At 50.5% G+C, this 12788-nt stretch overlaps 1 long non-coding RNA gene across 1 annotated transcript; it reads left to right on the top strand.

The window, feature by feature from the left end:
- The first annotated feature begins 2392 nt into the window (after positions 1-2392).
- On the top strand, positions 2393-10512 carry LOC129145073 (uncharacterized). The gene is made up of 3 exons (XR_008550117.1): positions 2393-2554; positions 8319-8482; positions 10266-10512. It is a non-coding gene; the product is annotated as an uncharacterized LOC129145073 (long non-coding RNA).
- The last annotated feature ends 2276 nt before the right edge of the window (positions 10513-12788 follow it).

The raw sequence follows: 12788 nt of genomic DNA, 5'->3' as shown, positions 1-12788 counted from the left end.
GAGTTGACTCCCAAGGCAGAGCTGACCTCTTCTGTCTCCCTGCTGCTCCCCTCAGCAGTGGATTTCAGTGGATCTACCTGTTGTACTCCCCACTCTGTGTCTGGTGAGTCCTCTTACACGCTGTACCTTTGGCCTACACCCCGTATTTGTATGCATAAATAAATAAATCTTTTTAAAAGAGATAATTTTGTGAGTTAGCTTACTTTTTTCCTCATAATTTTCAGTGTTTTGAACTGTGAACTATAAGACCCATGTGTATGGGCAGAGACTATAAACGTGAAATTGTAGAATTACAAAATGAACTCGCATTAGCTGAGTGAGGAAATGTACAACCACACTATATCATCATCTTCCTCACTAATCTTCCTCACGAATCTGTGTCTGTCATTATAATTATTTTCCTTGCCCTTCATGACAATTCATCACCTAAGTGTGTATCAATAAATGCATACTTAAGACACAATTTTAATTTTGTCTGGTATTGAAGATTTGAATAAATCATATTATGTTTATTTTATATCTGGAATAACAGTATGCCTAAAATTTTATATCTTTATTCCTTTATTTAACATTATAACATACATGTTTTTCAAGTTATTGAAAACTATTCAGAATTATTGTACCTAATTTCTACATTTGCTTTATGTATATAGTGTAATATATTTTAGTGATTCCTGGCGTTTTGATTTAGAGTGTTCCCAAGTATTTGTAGTATAATAAAATGCTGGTTAGCATTTTACAAATAAAGATTTTTATTTGTGTTCAAACTGTTAAAGGGAAGCCCCGATACAAAACAGGGTGCCTGACTGTGGGTCCTCACCCACACGCTTAAAAGGATTTATCAATATTCTACTGCAGGCACACACGAAAGGTTAATAAAAGGTTTATTTACAAGGGAAGGGCAAATGAGGAAATGTACAACTCAGGGAGAAAAGTGGGAGACAAAGTTTTAAATGTGTCCTACCCGATCCGCGGATCTGGAATCCCAAATGGCACTGTGAGTGCTGGCCGCAAGCCAGGAGCCATGAAGCCAGGAGGAGAGGGAGCGAGCACCCCAAGGCCCACGTGTTTGGTTTTGATACCCAACCTGGCTGCTTAACTCCACCCTCAGGTCCCAGCCACCTTCCCTTTGGTGGTGACAGTATTCACCATTCCCAATGTCTTGATGGCTTTGGTCTGGAGGGGGGTGGAGTCCACAAAGCCTGCATGGAATTAGCTCAGGACATCCTTTCCCCCTGACAAAATCATTTCCTTAGGTCATTTCCCAATTACTATTGGGAATTACTATTGAATTACTATTTCTTTTAATACATACACATATAGATAATATTCCAGATTCTGATATCTAAATTCAAATTTCCCCAGCAAAAGGGTGATACCAATTTGTTCTCTTCTCCGAAAGAGCGAGAATCCCGATTTCAGCGGGTTCTTATCTCCATGTCATTCTGTCTCCCCATCTTCAAGGCTCTGACGTCACACCGGCACACACTCCTGCTTCCTGCTCCCCCTCTGCGTGGGCCTTCCCCCCCCCGACTCTCCGCAGCTGCATCTCCCCCTCGCCCGGGCGACCCGCCCCTTGGCCGCGGCTCTGGCCCCCAACCCCACCCCGCGCCTCCCGCCTGCCCTGGAGCCTCCGCTCACCATTACCCCGCCTCGGCCGCACCGCCCCTCCGCGCCACCAGGCGGCGCGCGCCACGGCTCCAGCCCTGGTTTCCCCTGAGAGCCTCTCCTTCCTCGACCTCGCCCCGCCCCCTGCGTGTTGACGTCAGGGCACTGCGCGCTGACGCGGGAGCGGCCGTGGGGGCGGAACTGGTGGAGACGCGAAAGCCGGGAGCGCCCGCCCCGGCGGAGCGGGCCCGCGGGCAGAGGAAGGAGAAGTCCTGGGGGCAGCGCGCAGGGGTGAGGGGCGCGCGCGCCGCCTGGTGGCGAGGCGGGGAAGTGCGGCCTCGCGGGGAATCGTGAGGAGGCGCCGGGAGGGAAAGGCCGGGCAGGCGGAGCGGGACGCCCCTTCTCTCACTGTGGGGTGAGCAGCGGGTTTTGGGGGCCCTCTGTGGTGGCGGGTCTTTAAAGCACATGGACGCGATTTGCTGTTGTAATGACGTGTGGACATTTTGGGTTAGTAGTATTTTCAGAGATGTGGGAGATTCGCTGCATTTCGGTTTGATTTTCTAAACTTCAGCTGCAGCAGGACCGGCGGCCGCGGGCCCGTGAGCACCCGGGGCTGTTCCGCTGGCCTCTGCCCCCACATCCCCACCCTGTACACCCGCACCCACAGCCCTGCTCCCCGCCCCTGCAGCCCTGCTCCAACCACCTGCAGCCCCACCCCACACGCCTGCTGCCGCTCCCGGCCCTGCACCTGCAGCCCTGCTCCCCGCCCCTGCAGCCCCTCGCCTACACGTGGCTCCTGCCTGTTCAGCTGCTGGGCTCGCCTTGGCACTTGCTTCCCAGGACTCAGGGTGAAGTTCTTGCCTAGGGGAACCTGGTTTCTTCAGGAACCACCCCAAAGCGAGGGGAAGGCGAGGACAACTCCCTGCAGGTGGCTGACTGCAGAGCGGTGAGTCAGGGGACCCAGGGCTGGGCGGGCTGGCTGTGGAGAGCTCTGCGCAGGTCATTTTGTGTCCTGGAGGAACATGGGGGTCAGGTCATTCCTGAGTGTGACCCTGTGGGTGCCCAGCGCCCCTGAATGAAAATGTGTCCCCCGTGTTTGCTCCTGGTTCGGCCCTGCTACACTAGGAGGATCCCCCCAGGGTGGGTTTTCTGGGTTCTCCACTCTGTTCCATTGATCTGTGTGTTTTATTTCTGTAGACTTATAATTTGGGGAACGTATTGTAAACTTTTCTGGGGCTGACATCACCTTCCCCAGATCTAGCAGGCAGGAGGGCAAAGCTGTGACCCAGTCTCCCCGAGGTGCAGGTTCTGACCCAGTGGGTTGCATGGTGCCTGGGGCTCTGCATATCTCATGGGGTCTGAGAGGCTGCCCATGCTGGTTCTGGGCCCACATCTGAGGTCTGAGGTGTCACTTACTGTTGTGCAGCTGATGTGGCCATTGAGAGCCTGGAAGAGGGAACTTTGACACCTGGAAACAGCCTCAGGAGGCAACTTTAGACTCTCTTTGAATAGAATCCAGACTTTCCTGAGCCTTGAATGACCAAGAGCCACACGGCTGCCACACTCTGGCTACAATGTTTGGTTTTCAAAAATGGGTTTGTAGTCACCGATTCACTGTACTGAAACCTGTGACCGTCACTATGTGACTAAAGGACACACCCGAGATTCCCACAGCAGGGTCAGCTGGCTGCTATCCCCAATGGGGACGGAAAGTTTCTACATGGGGAATCATCTGAGACACTGAAGGGCCCTTTTCTAAGCTCTGGAGATCTTTTCTCTACTTATGCCTGGCACTAAGAGGATCCCTCCCATTTTAGAAAGTGAATAATCCACAATCACTCATTCACCTGGGAAGTGGACATTTTGTGGATTATCTACTTACTTTTTAATATTTAGAATCTGTTGAACTGATATTACCTCCTCCGTTGTAAAACCTTTCATGCTTGCTTTGAACTCTTCAGGGTAGGAGAAAGAAATTGATGTTTGTTGAGCACCTGCTGGACATTACCTGACCCTGTGCAACAAGTTCATTACTTAAGTTATGTGATCTCATTGATGGCACTATAGAGATATTATTCCTACTCCATAGTTGAAAATCCTAAGGTCCAAAAGAGACCAGGAACCTGTTTTAAGATCATACAAATATGGACAAGGATCAGGGATTTTGGCCTCCATATTTTTGTCCGAGTCAGAGATTGTCAAATGAGGCTATACCGTAAACCCCCTCAACTCCAGGGGAGGGAGGCATGTGGGTGACCCTGTCCACACTCAGAACAACTCCATGGGTGTTGGGCTTCCTCCTTCATAAGGAAGGAGCCTCAGGTTAAAACAAAAAGTTTAATGTGTCATTGTGTTACATGCAGATGCTGTCTTTAATGTTGCACATGATTTACTTAATAGTTTTAGAAGTAGCTCTAATCCCAAAGGTGATTGCTACTTGTAACACACCGCATTTCAACATAGACTTTTCTGTAATTATTCCCATACAGCAGGCTTAGCTGCTGTACCTACCAGAGGGAATTCCTGCACATCTAGAACAATTGATAAGAAGTGATGCCTCAGCAGTGCCTGCAGGATATTGAGGATAAGACCCCCCCTTTCATTGTTAATGTTTAGATCTGTCTCATCTATACAAGTGGGAAACATACTAGAAGCAGTGACTAGTGTCCTCAGGATGTTGGTGTTCGTGGTGATTGTTTTGTTATTCATGTTCTTTCTGTTGACAAGTTTATCAGTGAACTTGTGTCATTTTGTGATTAGATTTAAAAAAAGGTTATTTACATAGTTCTAAAGTTTAGATTCTTGCCTATCGCTCTCAGTAATTATCTTTCAGTATTGGAGAGCACACATCCATTCTCTGAAATGATCTTGATTATTTTTGTCATTACAATGGACCGAATGTAAAGTTGAGTGTAAAGATGTATATGTCCTACTTTAAAAAAAATGCCCTGGAGATCGAGGCAGCTCTCCTGCCTGCCTGTGACTGTGCAGGTGTTTCTTTTCACAAACCTTTTGCGTTTGCAGCTCTTTCTGCCCGCTGGTGTCTGTGCACTGTCCTTTACTTACCTTCACTTTTGTCGCAAAGTACAAAAAAATTCTCTGGAGTTGAAAATAGGTCTATTTCATCGTGATACATGTTCTTAAGCATTCTGTGACAAGCGTTTCTCCATCCAAGCACAGGCTGTGATCGCCTCCCATCTTTATTAGGTTTGCCATAGTGGGCATAGGGCCAGCTCCAAACAGCAGCCTTAGCAAAATAAATTTCTTTGCTTTAATAGGTGTACTTACACTGCAAAAAATGAAAGGTGGTACAGGCATACCTTGATGATATTGTTGGTTCAAATCCAGAATACCACAACAAACCTAACATTGCATAAATCAAGTCACTACTTTTTGTTGGTTTCCTGGTGTGAATAAAAATTGTTAGCTCTATAGTGTAGTCTATTAAGTGTGCAATAGTATTTTGTCTAATGAGAAAATACCCTAATTACATATCACCAAGACATGAAGTGAGCATATACTTATGGGAAAATAGCGCTGCTGGACTTGCTCCAGTCCAGGTTGTCACACACCTTCAATCTGTGAAAAGCAGTATCTGATAAAGCAAAGCAAGCACGATGGGGTGTGCCTTGATGGACACTTCTGGGAATGATCCTTTGGGTTTTAATAAAGTATACACATCTGGATAAGTGGACTTCAATTTAATGATGATGTCTGTACATAACTATTTTTTCAGCAGCTATGTCAGCATGGGAGGGTGTGTATTTTTTTAAGATTTATTCATTTATGCATACAAGAACTGGGGCACAGCCCTGATGTGTGGGGGGGTGAGAGGGCCCACCAAAGACAGAGCAGGGAACAAAACAGGCAGACCGACTGAAACACACTGCTGAGGGGAGCAGTGGGCTAACCAGGAGAGTTTGCCACACCATGTGGGCTACTCCCTGGCAGGCAGGGGGAATCGAACTCATGCTGCAGTGGCTGCAGAGAGCCTCATAGTCTGCGTCTCAACCCATTGCGCCACCAGGGAGGCCCGGGAGGGTGTATATTCTTTTCCATGATAGAAAGTACTATGAACACTCAAGGTAGTGAACAAGGGTTAGCTAAGTGCCTGCGGTCCGCCAGGGACTGGGCTATACACACAGCCTCTTTAAAATTCATTGTGGTCCTTTAAAAATGTCAAAAACTTATAGCTATCGTTGGTTGAATCTCAGTTGTAAGTAGAAAATAGGGAGTTTAGTTTTTATTATGCTATTGAACAGCTGCAGAGGAAACACATATGACTTGACTTCTTCCCCAGCCTGTAAATGCATGTGTCTGCATTGAAGTAGCCAGTGCTCCCTGCCACCACACTCTGAACCTTTTGCTCCCCAAACTAGACATCACTGTCCACATTTGGGATCATGGTAACATCGCCGTGCTTTATTGCTTTGAATTGTTGGTGTTTTTAAAGATTTATTTTTATTTATTTATGCATTTGTATTTATTTATGCATACAAGAACTCTACCGATTTCTAATTCAAAGTTTGTTTTTCTTTTTGTTTAAATATTTTATTTACTTTTGTGTAGAAGACCTGGGGTGCAGTCAGAGGTGTCGGGTGATGAGAGGATTTACCAGAGACAGAGTGGGGAGCAGAGCAGAGGGATCTAGTGAAATACACTGCTCAGGGGAGCAGTGGGTAATACAGGAGTGGTCTGCGGTGCCCTATGTGGATTAGCTCCCTGGCCAGGGGTCTAACTTAGGCTGTATTGTGGGCCATTGTGGTGATAGTGCTGAGACTTAAGCCCTAGTCTACCAGGGAGGTCCTCAAAGTTTGTGCTATTGCTTGGACATCCTCAGTGGCCATTTTGTTCTGGTGGGTTTAGTGAACCTCCTCTACTGTTTGTTCCCAATATTTGGTGTTGAGTTTTCATGGTTTCCACACTGTGGAAAATAAGCTAAGGTCATACATGTAACAACACCAAAAGTAGCCTTTCACTTGAGACTGCAGGTAATTAATTTTATAGAACAACTTGTAGGGTGTTTATTTATCCTTAGTGTACATTGGAAAGATTGTGACATTTGCAGTGACAGGTGCCGGTTTTCCTTAAGAACTGGAAGAGAACAAGAAGAACATTTACAGGGGCCTCCCAGTGGCGCAGTGGCTTGAGCGCCACGCTGTGAAGCTGTCTGCAGCTTCTGCAGTGTGGGTTCGATCCCTGGCCAGCCAGGGAGCAACCCACAGGGTGAAGCCGACCTCTCCTGCCTTGCCTGCTGCTCCCCTCAGCAGTGTCTTTGATCCGTCTGCCTGTTCTGCTCCCCGCTCTGTCCCTGGTGAATTCTCTCACCCTCCCGTGCCTCTGACTCCACCCCAGTTCTTGTATAAATAAATCTTTGTTTTTCGTGGTACCCTCCCCGGCGGCCGGGGAATGAACTGGCGCTGCAGAGGCTGTGGGCAGCCTCACAGCCCAGCGCTTAACCGCAGAGCCACCAGGGGAGGCCCCAAATAAATCTTTTTTAAAAAGATTTATTTATTTATTTATTTATTTATTTATTTATTTATTTAAGATCCAGGGTACAGACCAGATGCGTGGGACGGTGAGAGGATTCACTAGAGCCAGAGCGGGGAACAGAACAGGCAGACTGATGAAATACACTGCTGAGGGGAGCAGCGGGTGACACAGGAAAGGTCTGCCGCGCCATGTGGGACCCTCACCGACTGGCCGGGATTGAACCGGCACTGCAGTGGCTGCAGACAGCTTCCCAGCGTGGCACTCAACTGCCTGCGCCACCAGGGGAGGCCCCTAAATCAATCTTTTTTAAAAAGAAGAATCTTTACAATTTAAAGATCATAGTTTTTGTATTGAGAATTTTTATGTGAACGAAGCAGGCTGAGGTCTGAGTATCCCTAACATACCAATGCTGTGCTCATGTTCCGGGAAGACAGTCTCTTCTGTGAGCAGGGTATCTGGGTGTTTCTGCTGAAATGAATAAATCTTATGTGATCTTATGGGAACCACAGATAATTAATGGATATGTAGAAGGTACCTTAGTTAAGACTGCAGGGAAATAATCAAGGGTTCAAACGAGTGGCCATCGTGTACGGTTCCCTTAAATGTCTATGAATGAAACCTTGTGGTTTTGTATCACTAATCAGGGATGAGGAAGGTTGTGGCTTCCACCCCAGGCCGCCAAAACTGCTACAGCCAATGCGCTCATGAACAAAAGGGCACTGAGAAGCCGGTGTCTTGTCTTATATGCCTTCCTGTGTAGAACTCAGAACCCCAAAGAAAACTGAGGTGAGTGTCTGAGTTGATGCTTGTTGAGCAGCAGACCAGGTCAGGTTGCCAAGGAGCAGCCCTTCAGCCGTGTTCCTCTTACACCTGGGAATCACAGAGCTGTAAGCATGAGGCAGCTTTGGAGCTGCAGCTGCCTAGTCCTTTTCCTGTCAGAATCACATCTGATAATCACATTATTTACTCTCTCAATGAAATCTTTTTGAAGTGTATTGCCTACCATGCAGAAACTCTTTACCATGATAGGAAGGTGAGTGTGTACCTTGATTCTTCCAGCTTCTCAATAGATCAGGTGGGCACTGCTGACGCCTCTCCCCTGAGGCGGGCACTGCTGACGCTTCTCCACTTCCTAGTCCTGCCAGTTGCTCTTCCTGCTATTTTCTCAGGCTGTCTCCAGATTATGCTGACTAAACACGAGTTTTTTCTTTCATTAGGTGCGGCGGGCTGTGCTACCCATGCTGTCTCTTGACAAGGTCTGGGCATTGGGGGAGACTCCCGAGAAGAGGGGAGTTCCTGCACTTCCCAGAAGACCTGAACTAGGGAGTCTCCATGGCAACGCCTGCTAATGCTCTCCTGTCTGTTCTTGGTTAATGCAGAAGTAAGTTAGTTATAAATTGGCTTGTAAAAACCTAATTCAGACCTAGGCGATAATTGGTTTATTGTTCTTACGCTCGAATCATTACTAAAGAAAGTAAAAAATGCTAAAGGTATAGTCAGGAAAGAAACGTTTTGGCACTGAGAATTATGGAGAACAAGCTGCCCTGAACCAGCTGTGCTTGGAAACCGTAGCCTAACCCAGGGGGTATGTGTTTGCGGCAGCAGTACATTTCCTGGTGTGTGCAAAGGGTCAGTAGTTCGCAGGCTGTGTGGAGGTTAGGTATTTATAGTGGAGAGTTAGACTTCCGTAGAACTAACATAGATTTGATGAGTTGCTTTAGGCCACTTTGAAGTAATTGATAAATTAGCCAGGTTAATCGAGTGCTAAGGAGATAGGTTGATTTCAGTAATAGAATATAGACTAGGGCTTTCACGCCCACTCCAAAACTAGGAAAGTTTAGTAGAATGATTGTCACCAAATGTTGTGCTGTCTGAAATAACTGATCATGTTAGAAAAAGAGCTGGACTAAGAAAAGTAAATGTCCCTGATGTTTTTTAAGGCAACCAAAGAAATGCCCTTTTGGTATGAGACCAAGGGAGTCTCTGTGTGTTCATGAGAAAATATGTAATGATTGTCTTTGTTCTGCTTCAATGCTTATGTTGATGTAATCTCACCGCTTGCCTGACTGTATAAATAAAGACCCTCTGAGACCCTCAGCAGGAGATACTTGCACCAGAGAGAGTGTCTGTGTCTACTTCACTCCACTTCCCCTCAACCCCCCAAGTTTTCGCCGATGCCATTCTCTCCTTTCAGGGACTCCTGACACGACATTCAGCAGGAGCGGGTCTCCAGAAATTAGGCCCCATGTGTCTTCTCCTTCCTCACTTGCTTGGGATGCTACAAGGATACAGAAGTACCTTCCTCCAATACGACATGTTCTATCATCAAGACATTCTCAGTGGTGTCAGTAGCGACTGGAATAGGGAGCAAACTGATTGTTGGAGACACAGGAAAAGTTTTATGTGTGTGTGGGGGGGGGTATGTATACATATAGTGCATCCACAGATAATTACCTGTGGTATTAAAATTTCATGATTAGGGAAAAAACCTCTTTTTATTTCTTTACCCTTTTTATTTTCCTTCCTAAACTTTAAGATAGTTTAATTTCATTTTCATTTGCTAGTATACTGAGCTAATGTTCCTTTTTGAGAGTCTAAAGTATTTATTGCTTATACATAATGGAACTCTTTGTGTCCTTGTGTAACAGGGTGGTCCCCAGGAAAGGGGGAGGTTCCCTGCCCCACCCAAGGGAGGGTGGAGCTGAGCAGGGAGAGGAGAAGCTGCAGAAGAGACTGAGGAAGGAAGCAGGATGGAGCCAGAAGGAGCCTGGAGGAGGCACATGGAGCCTAGAGACACGTGAAGAAACTGCGCTTGTCTTTTGGTTGTGGACGGGGTGACACAGATGTGGGTGAGACCCGTGGGGAGGTGACCATGGCAGCTTTTATCTTGATGTTGATTTTGCTCTTTTCCTTCCGGGCTTGTCTGGTTGTTTCTGACCCTTTTCTGTGGGTCCCCACTGGAAGAGGCTTTAGACTGTGGCAGGCTTTGGGGCCTTGTTGTGGGCCGATCCCATATGGATGGACTTTTACCCACGAGGGGATGGGTGCTTCATTTAGAAACTAGACTCCTTGCCTTACCTGTGTTGTTTCCTAGTTTTATTAAAGTTCCTTCCCATTAAAGTCTCCTATGTTTTGTGTTGATGCCCTGTAACACTTGGTTCTAGTGCGAAGGTGGCATCAACATCTTGAAGCAGACGGATGGAGAGACGGAATGAAGTGTTGGCGGGGGTGAGGTGAACTATGTGCTGTATTTCATTCCTGAGGAGAGGACACCTGCTCCACCCTTCTGCAGAGAACTGTGAGCTTAGACTATTTCTGCTGCCTGTTCTAGTAATTGTCTATTTTTGGGAAACGACCTAAGGAAATGCTGGAAACACTGATACAATCTACGTATAAAACTGCTGACCAACACCTGCTTTATAGCAACAAGTGTCTGGAAACATCTGCATGAAAACCCTCGGGAACGGGTGAATAATCGCTGTATGTCCATCTGATGACGGGCAGCAGTTCGAGGGGGACCCGGACTGGGGGGCAGAGGAACGCTGGGGGTCCTGGGGGGACAAAGGCACAGAAACGGCGGAGGCGCCCCCTGGCGGGGAGGCCGTGAAGCGGCGCCGCGGAGAGTGTGATGGCGGCGTCCGAGCGGGGACGGGCTTGGCGCGGGGAGGAGGAGCGGGCGGGGAGGAGGAGCGGGCGGGGCGGGGCGGGGACGGGCAGGGAAGGCGGGGCGGGGATGGGGAGCAGGCAGGGCGGGAAGGGGCGAGGGAGGGTGGAGCGGCCGTGGTGAGCGCGGGGGGGGGCGGGGGGGGGGGGGCCGGCGAGAAGCGAAGCCGGCGACCAGGCGGCGCCAAGGCCGAGGCGCGGGGGGACGCGGCGGCCGGGTCCGCGGGAAGGAGCCGGGGGCGCAGGAGGGCGCGGGGCGGGGAGCGGCCTGGGGCGGGCGGCGGGGCGGGGCGCGGGGAGCAGGGGGGCGGCGCCCAGGAGGGCGTGAGGGAGGCGCAGGCGCGAGTCTTTCACTCCAGATAGACGCGTCTCGCCTTTCAGGGGCGCCCGCGGCTCTGGGGACATTATTTTGGGGAAGACGCGGCCTCTGGCCCCAGGTCACTGAACCCTGGAATGCCGGCCCGGCGGGCGTGGCCACGCGAGCGCCCAGGTGTGTCTGGGCTGCTCACCTGCCCGCCCACCTGCCCGCCTGCGCGCCCACCTGATGCCCAGCTGCCCGCCCCCCTGACGCCCCCTGCCCGCCCCCCTGCCCGCCCCCTGACGCCCCCCTGCCGCCCCCTGCCCGCCCTGGCTGCGCGCGGCTCCCTCAGGCGTCCCTGGCGTCCTGGGCCGCGAGGAGGTCGGCACTGCGGGTCGCGCCCCTCAGGACCCCGCGGGCCCAGGCGCGTCGCGGGAGGACGAGGTGAGCCGGGGGAGGGCGGGCGGGAGGGCGAGCGCATCTCCCTGGGCGGCTGACGGGAGGGGCCCGGTCAGAGGACGGGGGCTGGTGAGGACAACTGGGTGTCTTTGGGGTTCAGTTTTGAGCACGGAGTCACCTAGGGGGTCAGTTTCATGCCTGAGGGGACCCCCTGACGGCCATGGGTCCCCCGAGTTTGCTCCCGGCTCCTCGAGGCCGCGCCTGGGGGTTCTGGGCGCTGCTCTGCCCCGGGCCGCGCGGCTGCTACTGTGGGTGATGGTGTCCTTGGGGCAGACTGAGGTTTTCTGGGGTGACCCCCCCCTCCCCGGGCCTAGCAGGCAGGAGGGAAGCCCCGGCCCGACCCCCAGTCTGAGCAGCCCGACCCGCCCCGGCCTCGCCGGCAGGGAGGCGGCTCCTCGACCCCGAGCCCTGGAGGCCCCTGAGGAGGCTTAACCCGCGGCCTGGGCCCCTCGGGGCTTCTCGGAGGCGGAGGCTGCACCCCGTCAGCGCCTCCAGGGAGGGGCTCGGGCCTGGGGCGAGCAGACGCCCCTGTGAGGACAGCGTTCTTGTTATGCACCCACCCCCCAGGGCTTTCGCACCTGAGGTTCCGTCCTTTGTGTGAAAGAATATTCTCAGGGGACCCTTCCCAGGTACTGTCTGTAATGCGCCCCCGTACATTGACCGCAGTTCCAGCCTTTTATTCGTGACACCTGTCTCTACCTGAGATGATTCCCCCAACCTCATCCCTTTTACCTCCTTGCCCTTCCCCGCCCTCTGAAGCTCAACCTCACTGTTTATTAGCAGGTGCGGCTTTTATTAGTAATTAGCTTTATGGATTTGTTTGCTATGGAAGCTTCCAGTGTTTCTCTCGGTCATTCTATCTGGCTTTACCGCACACGATTGCCTCAGACTCCGTCCATGTTGCTGTAAATGGTAACCTTTCATGGTTTTACGCCGACTTGTAGTCTGTAGTGTGGATCGACCACATCTTGATCCAATGCTCTGTCAGTGAGCACTCAGGGTTTTTTTTTTCTTTGCATGTAACTGTGGTACAGGCCAGAGGTGCAGGGGTGTGTGTGAGAGGATTCACCAGAGATGCAGTGGGGAGCAGGGCAGGTGGATCTAACTGCAATCCACTGTTGAGGGGAGCAGTGGGGAGACAGGGTGGGTCTGCTGCGCCATGTGGGTCAGCTCCCTGGCCGGGGATGAAACTACGGCCTTAGTCATGATAGCCCTGATACTTAACCCCTAGGTCACCAGGAAGCCCTGCTTGTTACCGTTTTTTAGT

Source organism: Talpa occidentalis, unplaced genomic scaffold (genome assembly GCF_014898055.3).
Source record: "Talpa occidentalis isolate TD23 unplaced genomic scaffold, MPIMG_talOcc4v2.1 talOcc4.8, whole genome shotgun sequence".
In the NCBI taxonomy this organism is placed as follows: Eukaryota; Metazoa; Chordata; class Mammalia; order Eulipotyphla; family Talpidae; genus Talpa; species Talpa occidentalis.
Note: the sequence above shows the minus strand (reverse complement) of the source record. Positions and strands in the feature narration are given on the sequence as shown.